At 32.7% G+C, this 19,178-nt stretch overlaps 2 long non-coding RNA genes across 2 annotated transcripts in view; one reads left to right on the top strand and one right to left on the bottom strand.

Annotated features, from left to right (window-relative positions):
* LOC127715201 (uncharacterized) overlaps window positions 1-1,656 on the bottom strand; it is a 44,184-nt gene extending 42,528 nt beyond the window's left edge. Inside the window, exon 1 of the long non-coding RNA XR_007988220.1 lies at window positions 1,365-1,656. This is a non-coding gene — a long non-coding RNA (uncharacterized LOC127715201). The remainder of the gene's footprint in view (window positions 1-1,364) is intronic.
* LOC127715199 (uncharacterized) overlaps window positions 1-19,178 on the top strand; it is a 507,760-nt gene that overhangs the window by 71,995 nt on the left and 416,587 nt on the right. The window lies entirely within an intron of this gene.

The following is a 19,178-nucleotide window of genomic DNA, read 5'->3' as shown; positions in this document are numbered from 1 at the left end:
CAAGAGTTCAGAATAAGTATTCAATTAGTTTTTGTAAATAGTTTTATTATTTTTAATATTCGTGTCTCAATATGTTTTATTTAATGTGCGTGTTTCGATATGCTTTATTCAATTTCGTTCAATCTATATTCCTTTAGATAATTAAACGATGCGATATTTTCATGCATTTTACTATTTTAGTTCGTTTAAGCATTTAGAAGCAATTTTGTATATAGTTAGTTACGGTTTTCTTTTAGTACTTTAAGTTCTTTTATTTTTGGGTCATTGTTCATATCACTGCAGAGTTACTCCCCTTACTGAAGTAGCGTTTATTTTGACAAAACAGAAAATGATGTGTTCTTCATTTATTCGACTATTCAAGATGTTTTATAGTGTTCAATTATTCATATTATTATGCGTAACATTCAATTCTTCACGCACATACGTCATAAACATTTTCTCATGGCAATTATTCATTCAAACGGCCAGTGCATAGAAAAGGGGGGTGCTCTTGCATTTATGTTTATTTTGTGTTTGTCAGTTATATTTACCTGGCACATTGTACATAGCTTTTGGTTGGCTGTTTTATTTGATTTAGAATTACATTAATTGTTTATTCAGAAACAGGTTTAAATGAGATAAACTTACTTTGGCATTGTTTCCATAGAAACTGAAAAATATACTATTCAAATTATCTCCCTTCATTTTAATTTCATTCCCCCAGTTCAAATTTATATTTATTTCATTCCCCCTATTCAAATTCATATTTATTTCATTCCCCCTATTCAAGTTCATATTTATTTCATTCCCCCAGTTCAAGTTCATATTTATTTCAAGTGAGCTAGTCTTTCCCCCTATTCATTTAAAGTGAACTATACTTTTGGGTGGGTTAATTATTCTTATTCGCATTATTCAAATACCAGGGTTACTGATATATTTAATTATATTCATGTTTCTATATGTATGTTTTCATTACGTATGTTCATTGTTCAATGTATTATTATTATACACTTGCATTCGTGACCAGCAAACAATAAACATCTATTTTTATACAAGCTTGTTCTTCTTCCAGTATTCAAAGTTCCAGTTCAGTGCAGTTCCAGCACAAGTTCATACAAGTATAACACAGTCACCCACATTACATATACAAACATCAGCAAGTCCAGTAACCCAGTTCAACCCACCCAAACAAAGTTCACACTATACTACTACAACTGCATACCAAATAACATTGGCTAACTATTAGGCATTCATCTTAAACTGACTTGATTACAAACTTTAACTATGCAGAAGTTTTAAATTCAATAGACCATTACGAGGAGTGAGGGGCAGATATGAGATATGCTAATGCTGATAAAACTACATGCCAAATAACATTGACTTACCAGTGGTTCCTCTTAAACTGACCTTGTCCGACGTCGCCGGAATCAGCACACCTAAGTTTCGGTTCCTGGACTTAGACGAGGCGAGACAAGAGGCGTTATGTAGTTATTTAAGGACTTCAATGCTCTTGATGCAAATAATAATGAGAATAGCTTAAAACAAAAAAGGAAATTGCAATTTAAATATCGATGTTTAAACAATATTAATATTTTCAATGTTTTGCCTAAATACAATTGATAAAAAAATAAAAAATGATTCTTACTTTACACAACTGATACTGATATAATCATTTCCCTTGTTTATTTAATGAACTGATTACGTCAAACAAAATACTTTTCACAATACGTCCTGAATTTAATTGGTCCTGTTAATTTGTTTTTGTTTCTATATTTTGAATACACCCTTTGATAATCTTTCAAAAGTTAATAGAAAAGAGACAATGGATTCGATATACATAAAAATGTTAATGATTCTCAAAGTGTTGGTAAAGGTTTTATATCACAGATTCACTTTTGAAACAATAGCAGATCGAATATAGCAAAAGAAAATACGTCTTAAAATTTTTAAAAATTGCCCTACCACGCATTTATATTTTGATTTTTGTTTTCTTCTTTTTTATTTTGTGTGTATGTGGGGAGGAGGGGCGGGGTAGACTTGGTTTGTTCCTTCTGTAAAATGAATAATTGTGGTATAACTGAGAGGTCCTAAAAAGTTTATAGCAATGTGTGATAATATAACCGTATGTTTATACATTTGGCCAACCTATACTCGAAATGTATGTTGTTTATTAATCGAATCGATTCGTTCCTACCGTCTTAGAATTTATGTGTAGTCAAAGTTTTTTGAAAAACCCATAGTAAAAAATGTGCCAACCTGGTTCCAACAAACAACTAATAAACATAAATTTCCCTTGAGCTAGATGATAATATATTTAGTGTATTAAGCTTAATGAATGATCGGAAATAGTTTGAGAATTATCAACCATTAGCAACACGACTGGAAGAACGAAAAACAACATTGCTGCTAGCAATTTTTATTGCTATAGAATCCCACCAGGTGGAGACAAACGATGAGTTAAGTATTTCAACAAAAAGTTGCTGTTTTAGACAAGAAACAGAACGACGATCGCTAGATGGTAAAATAAACTTCAGAATTAGATTTTTACATTGAATTTCTGAATGTGTCACTAGAGTAAATCTTAGCAACGATAAAGGACATTGTGGAATAAGGGCTTTATTCGGTCATAATTTTTTTTTATAAATTTTCAATTCATTATTTATAGTGGAGTTAATGAGGAAAAAACGAGAATGCCATGCTGTGTTCTACGCGTGCGTTTTAGTGAGAGAAAATAATCATAGACTTGGTTCATATTTCTATAGTTTTTTACACGCAAATATACACCATGTGCAAGAACCTATCACAGTGTGTGTCTATATGAACAACAATTTGTATGTACTATTTATGCACTTTTTACACGCCTGTGCTCAATATTTCCAAGAAACCAAAGCATGTGAAAATATGCAAATTTTGTCTTTTTTATTGACAAAGATTTTAATTTTGATATCTTTCGACCGTAAAACCGATTGATATGAACTATATTTCAACTATCTTACAGTTTACATTTTAAACATACCTAACAAATGCTGAATTTGTAATACATGTACTTCATTTTTTAGACCGAAAGAGACATGTAGCGCTCCACTTTCTTAGCGATGTCCGCAGATATCTTGTAAGACTTTGGACAATGGCAACTTTTAGGTATATTGCAACTTAATTACGCGGTTTTTGCGGGTTTTTTCGCCAACAGTTTTTTAAACTTTATCTGATCAAAAAACAGTGATATAAAAATTTCAATATTTCCACATTGGAACAAAAAACGCGAAAACCCATCATCAAAATGCTAAAACACCTTAAATTTTTCTTTCAGATTTCCAAACATTTCCCCCTCTTTTTTTCTTTTCAAACCTAACACTTTCTCTCCAATCATTCAAATACTTAAGATGAAATATTTTTGAAATGACCTTCAAATAATTTTAATTGGTACTATACCTTGCTGACAAATATTTGTCCAGCGACACAGAAGGTTGTGAGTTCGACTCCGATCTTAATTGACTAGGATCACCACTTTTCCTTTTACAAGCTGAGAGGTTCTCTCCGGGTACTCCTGCTTTCTCTACAAATAAAAACTGGCCGTCATGATGATAGCCAAGTTTGCTGAAAGTAGCGTTAAACACAGTCAATCAATCGATCAAAGATCATCCCAAATAGAACTATAGCGTCAAAACGCATTTGACTAACAGGTCGAACAACAGAGTCGGCAGGGTTTAAGAACATCTGTTGTTCGACCTGTTAGTCAAATGCGTTTTGTTAAAATATACTTTTTCACTTTTTAGGTCTTTTGGAAAATGTTGTTTGTGCTGTATTTAGACCAATCTACCAAGACATTTGTTTTACATGCACACGTATAAAAATTGCGTTTTTTATCCAACGCAGTCATAGGTTTGAACGTTGATTTCAATTTAGATTTGTTTATATTTTTTCGTTTGGTAAATTTTTAATTAATTAAAAATGCTTAATTCCATCTCGGATACTTTCGACATAACTCGTTACCTGTTTGTATGCATAATTTATCGTTCGTATTTTAATCTCCTCTGATTGGTTGATAGTAATATCTGTTCACTTCTGGCAAATTTCATATTCCCTTGTCATTTGAATTAGTTTACTGGTCAATTCAACACGTTTAATTTACCCACCCTCCTGCCCATTTTTTGTTTTTGTTTTTGTTTGTATTACTTGAACATTTTTGTACATGCGTTATACCTTATTAAATCGAAGATGTTAGTCTTTTTCAGATAATGCAGATTGCTGAATTTGATGTCTTTAATATGGGATGTGACTGGTGCATTTATATATTTTGGAAGTTAATATTTATAATTAATATGGACTTTAAATGAAAAATTATTTATGACATATGTATGATTGTAAATGTTTATTTATGCTTGTATTATATTTTCCTTCGGGTTTATAGGATCCGTTCATCCTAGTTCGACTCTTCAATATCCAAGAGTCTATCCTAAATTGAGGTAAATTATATGGCCATCCAAATACTGTTTCGATCCCTAACATCACTGAAGAGACATTAATTGTCGAAATCCGGATATGGTGTATAAAAATTTTTGCACCTCAAGTTTGCGGTATACCATCTTTTCCGCAAGTTTATTGTTTTCTGTTCGATATTAAATTTATATTTAAGATCCATTTTGTTACACCTGGTGATCAATTTATTTGGCAATCGTCAATGGCAGTCGGCAGGGTTTAAGAACATCTGTTGTTCGACCTGTAAGTCAAATGCGTTTTGTTAAAATATACTTTTTCACTTTTTTGGTCTTTTACAAGCTATTATATATATAATATATGAATTTAGCCTAAAAGTGTTAGATCAGCACATTTGTGGTAGCAATTTTGTGTCTTTCCCTCAGCTAGGCCCATGCTTCTGTGGCATCATGATATCTCCGGTTTCACTGTGTCCAGCACCAGAGACTACTCAGCCAGCTATGCTATATTCCTCTCTATATATAAAAAAACTCATTATTGAATTGCACATATACTTATTTTTAATATTATTGTAGTTTAAAAATGAATGTAAACTATGTTTGCTTATTGTGTATATTTGTAAATGTGTTCCCCATGTTTATCTAGTACATATGAAGTGATCTAGAAAAAGTCATTAAAATCGACCAAAAATCTTTAGTCAAATCTTTTAAAATACAATAATGTTATATCCTAAATATATCCTGTTGTAAAAATTTGACATCATTAATTTTGATGTAAAATGCATTAACAATTTATCACCAAATTCCATAAATAAAATTAATATCTGCTTATTTTTACCAAAAAGGGGTTTATTTGTTCACGTAACCATACGGTTTACGATTACTTGATCACGACTAGATACTATCAATTAAAGTATATATAAAATATATATCTATAAATATTTTTTTTTATAACAAAGTAGGTTTACAAATATTTATCAAGTGATTACGAGCATAATAATATTTTTTAATGATACTTAAAATTACCGATATAAATTGTGATTATGCGTTTTTTTATCATGACAATAAAGCATTTTGTTTTCACATAAAGCTTTCTTATGATTGTGTATTTCACAACTTCCTGGGTCAACGTTTTTAAAATATAATAATATCTACGTAGATATTAGTGCTGGCTTAGTCATGTGGTTACATCGATTTATTTTATGAAAAATTACTGACCTGGGTGCTCATGGGCAAGAAGAGGAGAACGAGTTCGAGCCTTCTGTTTCAGCATTACACCACCGACGCCATCCAGCCAATCTTTTTTTGTTTTTGAAGCACAAAATTGTGACCATATTAATAAATAAAGGAATAAATGTGACTACAATTCACACATTATTGGGGAATTATGTATATAGCAACACTAATAGTCATCAGAGCGTTTCCTATATGAAGAAGAAAAAGATGTGTATTTTCTATTAAATATGATAACAAGGGGCATAGTACAATATTAGACATTATTTTAGACAAAAGCAATTACGTACAACTACAAAAAGTTTGAAAATATACAAACTATATAATTAAAAAGCGTAGAGAAAACAACCAACAAGTAAATTTGATATATATAGAAATGTCCGAGAGTATATAATGCCTCCAACTCAGGCACATGCTGCTGTAGTTATTTGGCAATTCAGTGGCATATGTAACTTAACGGCAAGGTGGGTGATAGACGGACATCATCATGGTATTTGTATGTTGATATTGATATATATATGTTAGCACAACTTTAAGTTGATAATACGGGATTAGTCCCCGTTTAAAAGGCTTAAGAGAAAGAAATGTAGATTGCTCAAATTTGAGAGGGTTCATAACAGCATTCTGTGTGTGTATTTGTGTTTTTCTTCTTTCTTTCTTTTTTTTTTTTTTTGTACTTAAGCGCAAGGAACGCTTGATGATGATTGGTGATGATTGATGATGGATGGCTGCCTAACGTCCAGTGGCAAATTAATATACATATTCAGGACGAGAACATGTTAATGTCACATGAATATTAACCCTGCTTTGTACTAGACCGATACGCTGAGCCGGATTTTTAACGTGCTAGTTCACAAGGTAACAGTCCACAGGATGACATGACACCTTACCCGGACACATTATTCTGACTCCGAGCCGACCAGTCTTTGTTCTTACTCCTAAATGCCGCGTGCTTAGCGGAGAAGCAACAAATACCAATTTTAAAGTCTTTGGTTTGAACCGGCCGGGGTTCGAACCCACGACTTCTCGCACTCGGAGGCGAACACGCTACCACGAGACCACCGAGGCGGTGAGTTATCTAATACGATTCATTTTTCGTTGATAGTCGGGTAAATATTTTGCAAATAGCTTAAATATGCCATCTTAATACAATTACTTTACAATCTTTCGACAGTTAATATAAAAAGGAATTTACTTAACATCAATTCTTTTCAATATGTAAACTGTTTGCGCATGCGCATGCAATAACGAACATGTTAGTTATTTTTGGAAAAAAAATATGTACCTTCCCACTGTTTACCCCAATATGAAATCAAAAATCAAAAATCCGAGTATAAGAAAACTCGGTCCAAAGACAACTCGGGCCGTCTGTAGACAGATCATGGGCCATTTTCTTGTGTTATTTGATCGCTCTGACATATATTGCAGACAACGGGGACGTCTGTGGAAACAATTTAGACTATCAAAGTCAGTCCATTCGATTTTTAACAATGAAGAAAACCCTTACGTATATTGTATAGCGAGATATAAAAGGCCCCGGCATTACAAAATTGAAAACAGTTCAAACGTAGAAACCAACGTCCTGATTTATACGGCCGATCAACGACAACCAATGAATTACAGGTTCCGGACTTGGGACAGGCATTTAAAGAATGTGTTGGTGTAAATATTAAAATAAGAAGATACAATAACATTAACGGTACCAATTTTTCTGCACCACATGCGCGTTTCGACAATTAATGTCTCTTCAGTGATGCTCAGGGCCAAAATATTAGAAAATCCAAAGCTTATGTGGTATGATTGCCAATTTGACATCTCTCCACCAGAGACCAAATGACATAGAAGTTAACAACTTCAACAATGAGCGAAACCCATACCGCATAGTAAGATATAAAAGGCCCAGAAATGACAAATGATAAACAATTAAAACGAGAAAGCATGCCTCTAGGCCCCGAATTTGTGACAGTGGAGTAAGTGCAAAACAGAAGAACAAAATGATCAGTTGGAAAGTGCTTGACTTATCAGATCGACACGAAGCACTAATACAACGAGGAAAAAGTCAAAAGACTGAAACTACTAGCCATTTCGTAACATTCCATAACACCATAATGAGATTTACTTTCTTCTTACATCTTTTAATACATATATATATTTATGTATATATATATATATAGATATATACAGCTTGAGTGTCTCGATTTTTACTTCTTTTTTTTTTTTGATACACACACAATATTTTTTATCAATAAACATAAATTCTGGTTGCATAGCATATTTTTTTTAACGAACAATCGGATGACAGATTTTCAAAGTGCATTATCTAAAGATTGATAGGTTGTTGTGTGTTAAATGTCTATATATAGTGGCAAATATTTCAAGTATATTCAAGACAATAACAAATTAACAAATTGTCCGATTTAACTACGTATGAGAAAAGGAAAGGATATGGTGAATCAATTCATAACATAAGTTTACTATGGGCATATGATAACACCAAAATCATAGGATCAGCTTATTGCAGTTCTCCGTCCCAAAGTGACACTTAAATATATTGTTGTGCAGTTGATGAATATTATGTTGTTTGTGTTGTATGCGCTCCTGGGGGACATACTATGGTCAATTAAATTCTTATTAAAGTAAGAGATTGTAAATTATTTATGTCGATTGAAGTACTACCTTATCAAATTTCTTATAAGAAAATGGTGCATATGAATTGAGTAAACGGGTTGTCATTAAGACATATCGACGGTACAATGAACTCGGTACAAAAAGTATTAAAACTCATTAAAGATACCAAGTTTCGTTTCGTCTCCATAAAGACTAGTACTCATCATAGGCCCTCGAATCAAAATATTAGGATGGCTAAATCAAGTAAGAAGTTTAACAACATTACAAGGGGCATAACACAAATATATTACGGCGCCTTCTTGAATTTCCTTGCAAATCAGAGTTATCCCACTTTGAATATCAGTAATCGAAGAGGCATGTTTAAACGATAAAAAAGATATTGAAGTTCACCTGGTCAAAAAAAAATGTCATTTGAGCTACAATATCACTTAATGTCCGTCCAACGTCCGTAAGTCAAAATAATACCCTTAAATTTAAAACTACTACAATGTATCTTACTTAGGTTTTCATCAAAGTTGTCGACAAAAACAAATATTTTTTTTATCAAAATTGTCGACAAAAACCGGAATGACCACAGATGATATAACATAAGGGCAATGTCTACAGAGTAATTACAATGCAACATTGAAATAATAAAAGAAGATTTTGGTAATAGTTGTAAAAGTTACGGTTCTCAAAACATATTCGTTTTGGAAGTCCTAACAAGTACTTGGCTAATTTTGGTATGATTAGCTACAAATCATAGGTTGATCTTTTATACCTCATAACTAATTGCTATGTATGTTGATCCCTTCTTTTTTATATGATTGGATGTAAAATTATTTGTCTGTTGTTTTGGGGTTTTGGATTTGCAATTAGCATGTGCATTTCACAATAATATGAACTTTCCATTTCTATGTCGCAACATTTAAATTGCACCTGCATATGGAGTATATATCTCCCAGTGGATACGATATGACAGAGCTTGCATTTCCTATCAAGATTTCCTTGATAGAGGGTTGATGCTAACAAGGAAGCTATTGAACCAAGAGTTCCAAAAGGTGAAGTTGAAATCATCCCTTCGAAAATTTTACGGACGCCATCACACGTTGGTTGACCGTTATAGAATATCTGTTTCACAGATGACGACGGATATGTTCCAATTGTTATACCCACAATCCCGTCCTGTTTTCTCGAATGTGACATACCGATTTGGACTTATCAACGGATTTGTACTTACATGAGAAACACGACGGGTGCCGCAAGTAGATCAGGATCTGCTGTTGAACTACACTTAAGTTATGTATATTTATAAAGTTTTTAATCCCCTTGAGCTACCCTTACGGATTTTCAATGTAATTCAATATGGTTAGGAAATTTAACATAACCTCTAAAGCTTAAAAATATATTTTTTGTCTTTCCTGATATAATATCCACTTTGACTGGTTTAACTATTGTAAAATACCATTTTTCTAACGATGAAACAACTAATCTCATGAGCCCTTCAACCGCGGGGTATTTTTTAATTTTTATTTCTCCCAGCAGTATTGAGAGTCTGAATGGGTTTACAGAATAGAGAAAAATGGACATAAAGTTAAAGAATAGAGAATAATGTTGTGCTAAAAGATCAAGAATAGAGAATAATGTGGTGCTAAAATATAAGGAATAGAGAATAACGGGAGGGAATTGAGAAAAAAAAGAATACAAAAAATGAATAACCCCCGATCTAGACCCTCAGAATTGAGTTTTCACTCGTGATTTGTTTTGTTAATTTCATTTTTTAGAGAGAAAAAGACAATATTCAATTCGCAGTGTGACAATATCTCAAAATATATACCGCCCTGTAGCCAATTGTGTTAAGTCTAGACTTTTAACTTGGGATTCCAATTGACCTTAGTGACAATTTGTATTTAATATATTTACATTATTATCATGTCGTCAATATAAGATCGTTAATATCCTCGAATTACCGTTATCTACATTTATATACTTATCAACCCAAACTTCAAACAAATCCGCTGGTATACATATATTCCTCCGCAAAGTAACGTGCCCGCACAAGCAACGTGGTCACGACGCTGTTTGACATACGCGATGAAAAGAAACTATTTCACGAAATTAATTAATTCGTCTCTAAAGTATTATAAATCTTCCGTTTGTTTAAAATGTACCTGAATGTGCATGTACATGTACCGGCTAGGGTCAGCTGACATTTCATACGAAATTTTAAATTCAATTTGTTTTTAAAACGATCTACGGGTCCCACGCAAAATTTACGTTTTGTGAAATTTAAATTCTTCAGGTATTTAAAAAGATAACTTAACCTTGTCAATATTGTTCTATTCAATAGAATCTTTTAAAAATATAAACATAAAATTTTGTATGACACGGATAATTGACTTTGACATGAATGACATTTTTATAATACACCTATATCTTATTTAAATAAATTAAAGCACATTGAGTGCAGATTTATGTAAGATAATCCGGTGCGATATACCTGCACATTGCATGCTCAAGCAGGATAGATAAATATCAAATAAATAAGAAAATTCTTAGTTAAAGGTTTCTCTAAAGTAAGCGATGTTCAAATTAAAGATTGCAGTACCGATATCTGAAATATTACATAGATGTTATATAGTGAAATAAATAAATGCAATTCATTATGCTTTTCAGTTAGAAGATATCAACGATCAAGAAAAGTAAATAAAAGTGTGCACTTTTCACTGAATATTTTTACAATGCACTGATCGGTAAGACAAGTACTTCTACTGCAAACTACACTGTTAATTATGAAAAAACGCACATACTAGGAGTGCTAGGTTCGATGGTCCTCTCCGGCGACTCCACCGATAAAAAGTGGCCGCCGCGATATAGCCAAAAGCACTGAAAGTGGCGTTAAACACCAACAATCAATCAGTCAATAAGAAAAATATTTTCAGGTTAAATGCTTGATTTTGAGGGTATTTAAATTGGACTCAAATGTAAAGTTGAAGAAAATTCATTATACATAAGACATGTCAGTTGAAATGCTAGTATGTTCAAAACTGATATTGAAGCGGAGAGTTTGGCGTTGATGGTATATTGTTAAATGAATTTACTTGTTTAATAATCAAGGGGGTGGTTTATTAAACAAGCACCTGGCTGACGTTAGAGATCTTTTTTTATCCATGTCTTTTTGCTTTTTGTGACGTTGGTTTGCTGTTTCATAGGCGTGTAACCACCTTCTCATTTTACCCACATCAAATCATAAGCAGTACGGATTAAACAGAGAAAAGTGGGATCTGGAAAACATCTGCTTTAACGTTTGGAAATGGAGGATAGTTATAAAAGATAGTCACATTTTGAAATTACACTGGAAATATTTATACCAATGTGCCACCCATCACATTCTACATTCAAATGATATTTATCTCTATGCAGCAAATGCAATCATGAGGGTCTGGATGGGGGTCCTTTAATTCTGTATTCTTTAAATTTTGAGATCATTTTTCTATTAATCTTTATATTTTTTCCCATTACGCTCTATTCTTTATATTATAGCACACCATTGTTCTCTTTTCTTTATTTTTTTTGGCCCATTTTTTTTTTTGTCGCATTATCCCATTATTCAAATTCTTTAAACCTCCTCCAGACCCTCATACATATGGCGTCTCTTCCATATAAGCAAGGATTTTAGACAGATTGTTAAATGAAGGACAAACGAGACTTGTATATAAAATGTGTTTTTAACTTACATACTATGACCTTGGAGTATTGGTGACACATTTTTACAACCATGACTGTTTATTTATATATTTCCATTCACTGAAAAACAATTTTTCCCAGTTTATAAAAATCATCTGTCATCAAGATTGGAGTTATGAATATTTTATCATAAAATACATGAAAATTGTGAACATGACATTATTGCAATTATCTATGGATAATCCTAAAAATATTAGGACATAAAAAAACAATTTTGTAACAATAAACTGCAACAAATTTGTCATTTCCATGGTAACAAAAACTTGTACGCCTACTATTTTGTGGAAATAAGCCGATAGATCTAAGAGTTGCAGTACAATTATGCAATTTTTGTCTGCACTTTTGAGATCGATTATCGATAGCTGTGACATCCCCTCCTTGTATTTATCAATAATATATATTGTTTCGCTGCAAGTCCTGGAACTCTAAATAATTGATTGCTGCAGACTCCATTAAATATTATGTCTGTCCTTTGCAATAGCAGTTTAAAGATCTAACTGATTTGATTTTCTTGAAAGTCTTTCAATTCCATTTTCACACTGTTTAGCTGTCTCATTACATTTTTGTTTATTTACTTTGAAAGGATGAAGTGAAGTTGAAAGAGATTGTGCAAACATACAATTCAAATTGTCTACAAATGCAGTTAGCACTTTTCAAGTTTGCTACGCTGTGAGTCTTAACACGTTGTTGATAATTATATGCTGACAGCAGTGATGACCTTGATATGTTCACATAAATTTTCCTCGTTTGTTTTTATATCAAGGCTTTCTCTTTCCAGTAGATGGTCTTACTCTATATCTACATTAACTTTTTTATTTAAGGAATGACTGTAATATTTTTTCTGTCTATGAAGAAATAACGAACCGCGCATTCATCCTTGGGGGCGGGATTCCGAGACAAACAATTGTTTTGACTTTCAGCAAAAACATATTTTTTTTTCAATTACATACAGGAACAAAAACAATTTTTTTTTTTTTTTTTTAGACGACTTTTTCTTTATTTTCTTTATTATTCTGATTTTCCAAGCAAACAAATTATTTTCCACTTCCCGTTTGTTTCAATCAGTATCAAACAGTTTATTTGATTTAAAAAAATATATATAGTCAGAATTTAAACTGTTCAACGGATTTTAAAAAGAACTAATTCGAGTAGTTGCTAATGGTCTTATTACTGCAGTGAGTGTTTTATTCTTAAACACGTGCCTTGATTTTTAAGCGCCCAAAATTCAACCAGTAAATGACTGCATGTTTATTCTACGGAACAAAAGTATGATTCCTAAGTAAGAATATTATTCGCCTTCTAGTTCAGTCTTTTTTGCCTTAGATTTCACATTGTGATCTTTATTTTCCATTTTTTTAATTTTAATAAAATGTATACATATTGTCCCATCATGAGAAATATATCGATGACCGATATCTCAAATCTATATTTATTGTTCCCATTTTCAGATTTAAGTACATCTTACAGTAAATGACTAGACTATATTGAACAGACGACTGCAAAATATAATGGCATTTGTTTCCTTTTTTTGTCCTATAAAATAGATAATCACCAAGTTTGCAACTATGTCGGTCAGCATGGTCAGTGCCCTGGATCATTCGTGTTTTATATACCACAACGTAGGTAGACTAATGTAAGAATGGTCAATGTCCAGTGTCAAATAGTTCATGCATATATTGCGAAATTAGATTGACCAATCACAACAAAGTGGATGTAACAGAACGAAGAGGATTATTTTGCACCAGATTACTAAATGGGCAAAAACATGTAATACTTTACGATAAAAAAATATCCCTTCCCGTTTAATAATTTCCCCTTAGTCATTGCTAGAGGAACACTTGTCCATGCATGAAAACAGATGTTTCATGGGTAAAAGAATTTCTATATATTTATAGAATAATATTTTCCCCATCCTTCTTTTGTCCTCTTATTCTCTCTTTTTTTATCCGTTCTTTCGGCTCTTATTTTGTTCATAATATATATCGTCCTGACCATATCTGAAATACTTGCCACTGGATGTTGCAAACATCAATCAATCAATAAATCTATCTTTTTGTTGCTTCGTTTTGAATAATTTCATCTCATTGTCCATCTGTTTCTGTTTCCACCTTGTCCTTTTCACAAGTTTTTCATTTTCCGTCTCCGCTTCTCATACAAAGGTGGTGAACGTATCTAAAGATAATAAAGCCAAATTCAAGTAGCTCATATACATATGTAAAAGATGTAATTATCTCACAACTACTCACGTAGCAAAAATGTTTTAAAAATCTAAAACATTCCGTCGCAAGCGTGTGACTTCTCAAATAAAACTGACACCAAAATCGTCTTCCTCCTTCACCTACCAACATAAATAAACTAAAATTAAAAAGATAAAAACAAAACAAAAAATTAAGAACATAAATATTTATTTTGAACATGAATTGGTCTAGACGAAGGAAATCAGGTGTAGGTAATGGCACCCGTCCAACATTCCTACGCTCTATGGTATTGTATACATTCATTCATGGAATGAGATATTAATACGCACATGGAATAGTGCCAGGTATATAAGTAATAGTTATATACTCACCTGACTAATCAGCTGAATTGTTAATAAAGCTTATACATAACCGCTTAAAAATTAAATTGAATAAAAGATCCTACTGCTTGCAATTTCTTTTTCTATAGATTTTCTCGTCAGAAGTAAAAAAAAAAATCCCATGCAGAGTAGAATAAAATCAATGCCTAATTTTCGCTACACGTGTTTCAATTCTGCATATTGAAATGTTTCATGTACTATTATTTATCAAACACAAAGTTTAATTGGTTTGTCGTACGCTTTTTACTAGGTAATCTTATTTCCTGTAATTCTTATTCATCGAAATAATTTTCACATAATACCATGTGCTGAGGCCATCCTTAAAAAATTCTGTTTGATGTTGCCTACCCATGCCTTGTAGTGTAGGGTTAAGAAGATAGGGATTTTTTTTTTGTTTTTTTTTTTTGTTTGGCTAACAGCACAAGTTACATGTTTCAGACAAGTAAACGACGTTAAAACAGGAAAAAATCATATTTTTTTTTTGGGGGGGGGGGGGGGGGTAGGGTGCTTTTTCAGTGGGTAGGTAAGCAACATCAAACAATTTAAATTTTATTTTTGGCCTGATCGATAACCTTAATGTAACTTCATATTCAAAAGCTGTGCTTGATCATATTAAAGAAATTTGAACAGGCAGAGATTCTTTTACACTTTCAGCTGTATGGCCATGTGGTTTAATTGACTTCTTCAATAGATATTCACGAATTTTTATTCCTTAGCTAATGGTCATATCGTAATATTTTTACAAAAGTAAAAAATGTGTGAAATATTTCCCACCGGCAAAGTAAGCAAAACGAACTTTTTATAAACCAATTAACCATAATCGAGACAGAAATCAGAACATTTGTAAAACGCTACCCATTATTCAATTTCAGTAAAAGAGAGGCGAAAGATACCATGTAATAAAATTGAGAATGGAAATGGGGAATGTGTCAAAGAGACAACAACCCGACCAAAGAGCAGAAAACAATCGAAGACCACCAATGAGTCTTCAATACAGCGAGAAAATCCCGCACACGGAGGCGGGCTTCAGCTGGCCCCTAAACAAAAATGTGTACTGGTTCAGTGAAAATGGACGTTATACTAAACTCCAAAACATATAAATGAACTTAAATTGAAAAGCATACAAGACTAACAAAGGCCAGAGGCTCCTGACTTGGGACAGGCGCAAAAATGCGGCGGGGTTAAACATGTTTTGTGAGATCTCAACCCTCCCCTATATCTCTAGCTAATGTAGAATAAACAAACACACAGCAATACGCACAGTAAATCTCATTTCAAAAGAAGTCCGAGTCTGATGTCAGAATAGGTAACAAGAGAAATAACATGTAGACATTTTAACTCATAAGTCGAAAATAAACTGACAACGCCATGGCTAAAAAATAAAAAGACCAACAGACAAACAACAGTACACAAAACACAACATAGAAAGCACTTATCACTGAGCAACACGAACCTCACAAAAAACTTGGGGTGATCTCAGGTGCTTCGGAAGGTTAGCAGTAAATATTGTAAACCTTTTCGCTAACTCACACATAGATGCTCAGAATCATTGTTTTATTTAGATGTATATTACACATTGAGTACTTAATAAAGTGTCAGTACAGAGATATGTTTCGCCTGTAAAATCCTATCAATAACTCTAACAAGCTTTGCCGCTTCCGATGCCGACGCCGGAAGCAACAATTCTTATTCTCGCTTCCGCAACTGTCGTCGGTGGCAAGACTAGTTTCGTTCATGACTTTCGCAGTTGGTCACCTGATAGTGAACCAAGAATTTCACCTCTTACACCGTAATACGAATGCCCCCGTCAACACTTCTTAATCATGAGCTACGAAAAACCAGCTAAATAGAATCGAGGTCCTAGATTGACTCGATCATTTAGACAGCTGTCACATTATAAATTATTGAAACGCATTCATTTTATGCTTATAAATCTTAAGATATCAGCCCTTTAGTGTCTGAAAATCTCGATTTTCTTAAAATTATTCGCGTTCTTTTTATTAATTATTATTGATAAAGAAAAGTTGCAGATTTTATTCAATACAGTTTAATGTATAGAAACCACATTTACGAATAGTGAAAACAATTGTAACTATAAAGTATATCATTATGTTCAAATAAAAAAAATGTCCATGAAAACGACATTTGGTTAGCCGACAAATCTCTCACTTAAATGTAAGTAATATGTTTTTATCCTTGACATTTGATGAGATGATACAATAATCTTCCTCATTTTTATACCTTTCTTCTTTCATAATCATGAAGACCTCTTTTTAAAACATTCGATAACATAAATTTAAGAAATGTTTTATGTCTTTTGATGTCACTAAAGTTTGTTTGATCTCTGAGAAAATAATAATATAATATTTAATTATTTCCGCAAATGTCATACTTCAAGTTTTGATATTAAGATATCTTTTGACAAAAACATCAAATAAAGGTACAAACTGACAGCTTGTTATCAACTATTATTACATTAGTATTTACCAAAGTCATAACGCCAAGGTCTTGTAAAAATGTCTGTAGTCAACTAGCATTGACTCCGGTTGCAGCAGATAAACATGTTGAAGGAGAAAATATAACAAAGCAATACAAATAATGGTCAGCACTAGAATTAAAATAATATTGATAAAAATACCAATGATAGTTGATCAATGTTATAAGAGAGAGTTTAGCGCCCAGAAACATTTTAACCCAGCTACATTATTTACCCAACCGTCCAAAACAGGAGCATGTTATCCAGTAATTGCCATTGCGTGGTTACTTTTTGTCAAAATTGTTTTTCGTTTATTGTAAAGGCATAAATCAGATATTCTCCCTACACAAGGCATTGCATTTAACGTCCCCTTTCTTATCGGAAGCGGCTGCGTATTTATACATCCTGCGTATGCACAGTCAACGCCCTTTCCCAGGAGTCGTACGGGTTCCTGACATGCAGACATGGCTGCGTATCTTAACAGACACTTAGCCAAACTAACTACGAAGTGCCGACGGAAGAAGTTCATGTGACCATATTTGTAAACCCCAGTCTAGAATTTGGGTGTACCAAAATTAAGATTATGTTGATGGTATTCGCCTAGAAATACAATCAGTATAAATGTATCATTGAAAATTTTTACTCTGATTAAAAACCATAGAGAACAACGTTTTCGTTTTCTTTTAACAACGAAACAATTGAACGAATTTCCATTGTTCATTATTCATCGATATATAGTCCCATTGTTGAAAGACACATGGATAATGAAATGATTGAGAGAAAGTGACATTAGATGTATCAATGTGCTTATAGTGAACCCAAATGGCCCTCCTTCTTTTGAAATCGGACGCTAATACGTCTTTATCAAAACAAACTTCAGAATGCATATATTATTCTGTTCTTTAATAACCTTGTCTCATAAACTCGACATTTACTTGTATTCTTTCAATTTCTAAAATGCCAATCCACCTGATGTCAAACACATACAAAATGAGTTAATTAGATGTTACAAATATTTGTGGTAAGAAATTTATATGAAATATCTATTTCTAGTTGTTAGTGCAGATCATCAAAGTATATAAGAAGGTAATCGATTTGTTATAGTCAGTTGTATTAACTTATCTCGTATATTATGAAAAATTACCGACTCTAATAAAACCATACCCAAAGATGCTATAATGAGATTAAGTAATATGTCTAGCATCCTGCTACAGACAAGATAAAGAGGTTTTTCCTGCAATAAACAAAAAATGGAAGATTTTGCACGAATCAAGAATGATGTGAACTGTTATAATTTACAGTCCGTAACGTTTAACCATTTAGTTAAAATTTTATTAGTAACATTGTTATCCCGATTGAATTTAAATCTTGTTTGATTTTTTTATAGTAAAACATATGTTGCCTCTCTTGTACAGATGTTGTACACGATCATGCATGCTTTAAATATGATAGTAATCCGTATATCTCGTTCCACAGACATAGCACAACTCGATGCTCAGGAAATAAAGATAAGACACTAACAGTCACGCAGATATGCATGCAATCAAAGTTTATATAATGATACAAAGCCGAAAAAATCCTTTTCGAACCAAAACTGATTACTAAAGTAAAGTAGCATCCGTGATTTCCCTACGTTTATAACTTTGAAGAGTAAGCGAGTAAAAAAAAAAAAAAAAAAAGGTGGAATATACAAACGGTACATTTAAACCTATAAGTCGAAGACAAACTGACAACGCCACCATCGGGCAAAAAACGAAAAAAAAACCTAAAGACAAACAACAGTCGACAAAACACAACATAGAAAACTAAACATAAACTAGTCCGCAGTTCCATCGAAAGCTTCGCTCCGAAGTGTAGCGATAAGTTTAAACTAAAAACTGAGCAACACGAACCAAACTAAAAACCGGAAGTGATCTCAGGCTCTACGGAAGAGTAAGCAGATCATGCTCAACATGTTCAAAATATATCTGAATATTAATCCGATTGTTTCGAACAGTGTAATCTTCTGCATGATTTCTGGTCGGGTTGGAATATTGTTTTTGAAGTTTCTATTTGTTGCATCTCCATATACAGCAAGCGTCACACGAGAGTCAGAAAAACAAACTTCTCGGCTCCGGCACGG

Source organism: Mytilus californianus, unplaced genomic scaffold (assembly GCF_021869535.1).
Source record: "Mytilus californianus isolate M0D057914Y unplaced genomic scaffold, xbMytCali1.0.p SCAF_9, whole genome shotgun sequence".
NCBI lineage: Eukaryota > Metazoa > Mollusca > Bivalvia > Mytilida > Mytilidae > Mytilus > Mytilus californianus.
The sequence above is the reverse complement of the archived record's forward strand: the minus strand, read 5'-3'. Positions and strand labels throughout refer to the sequence as shown.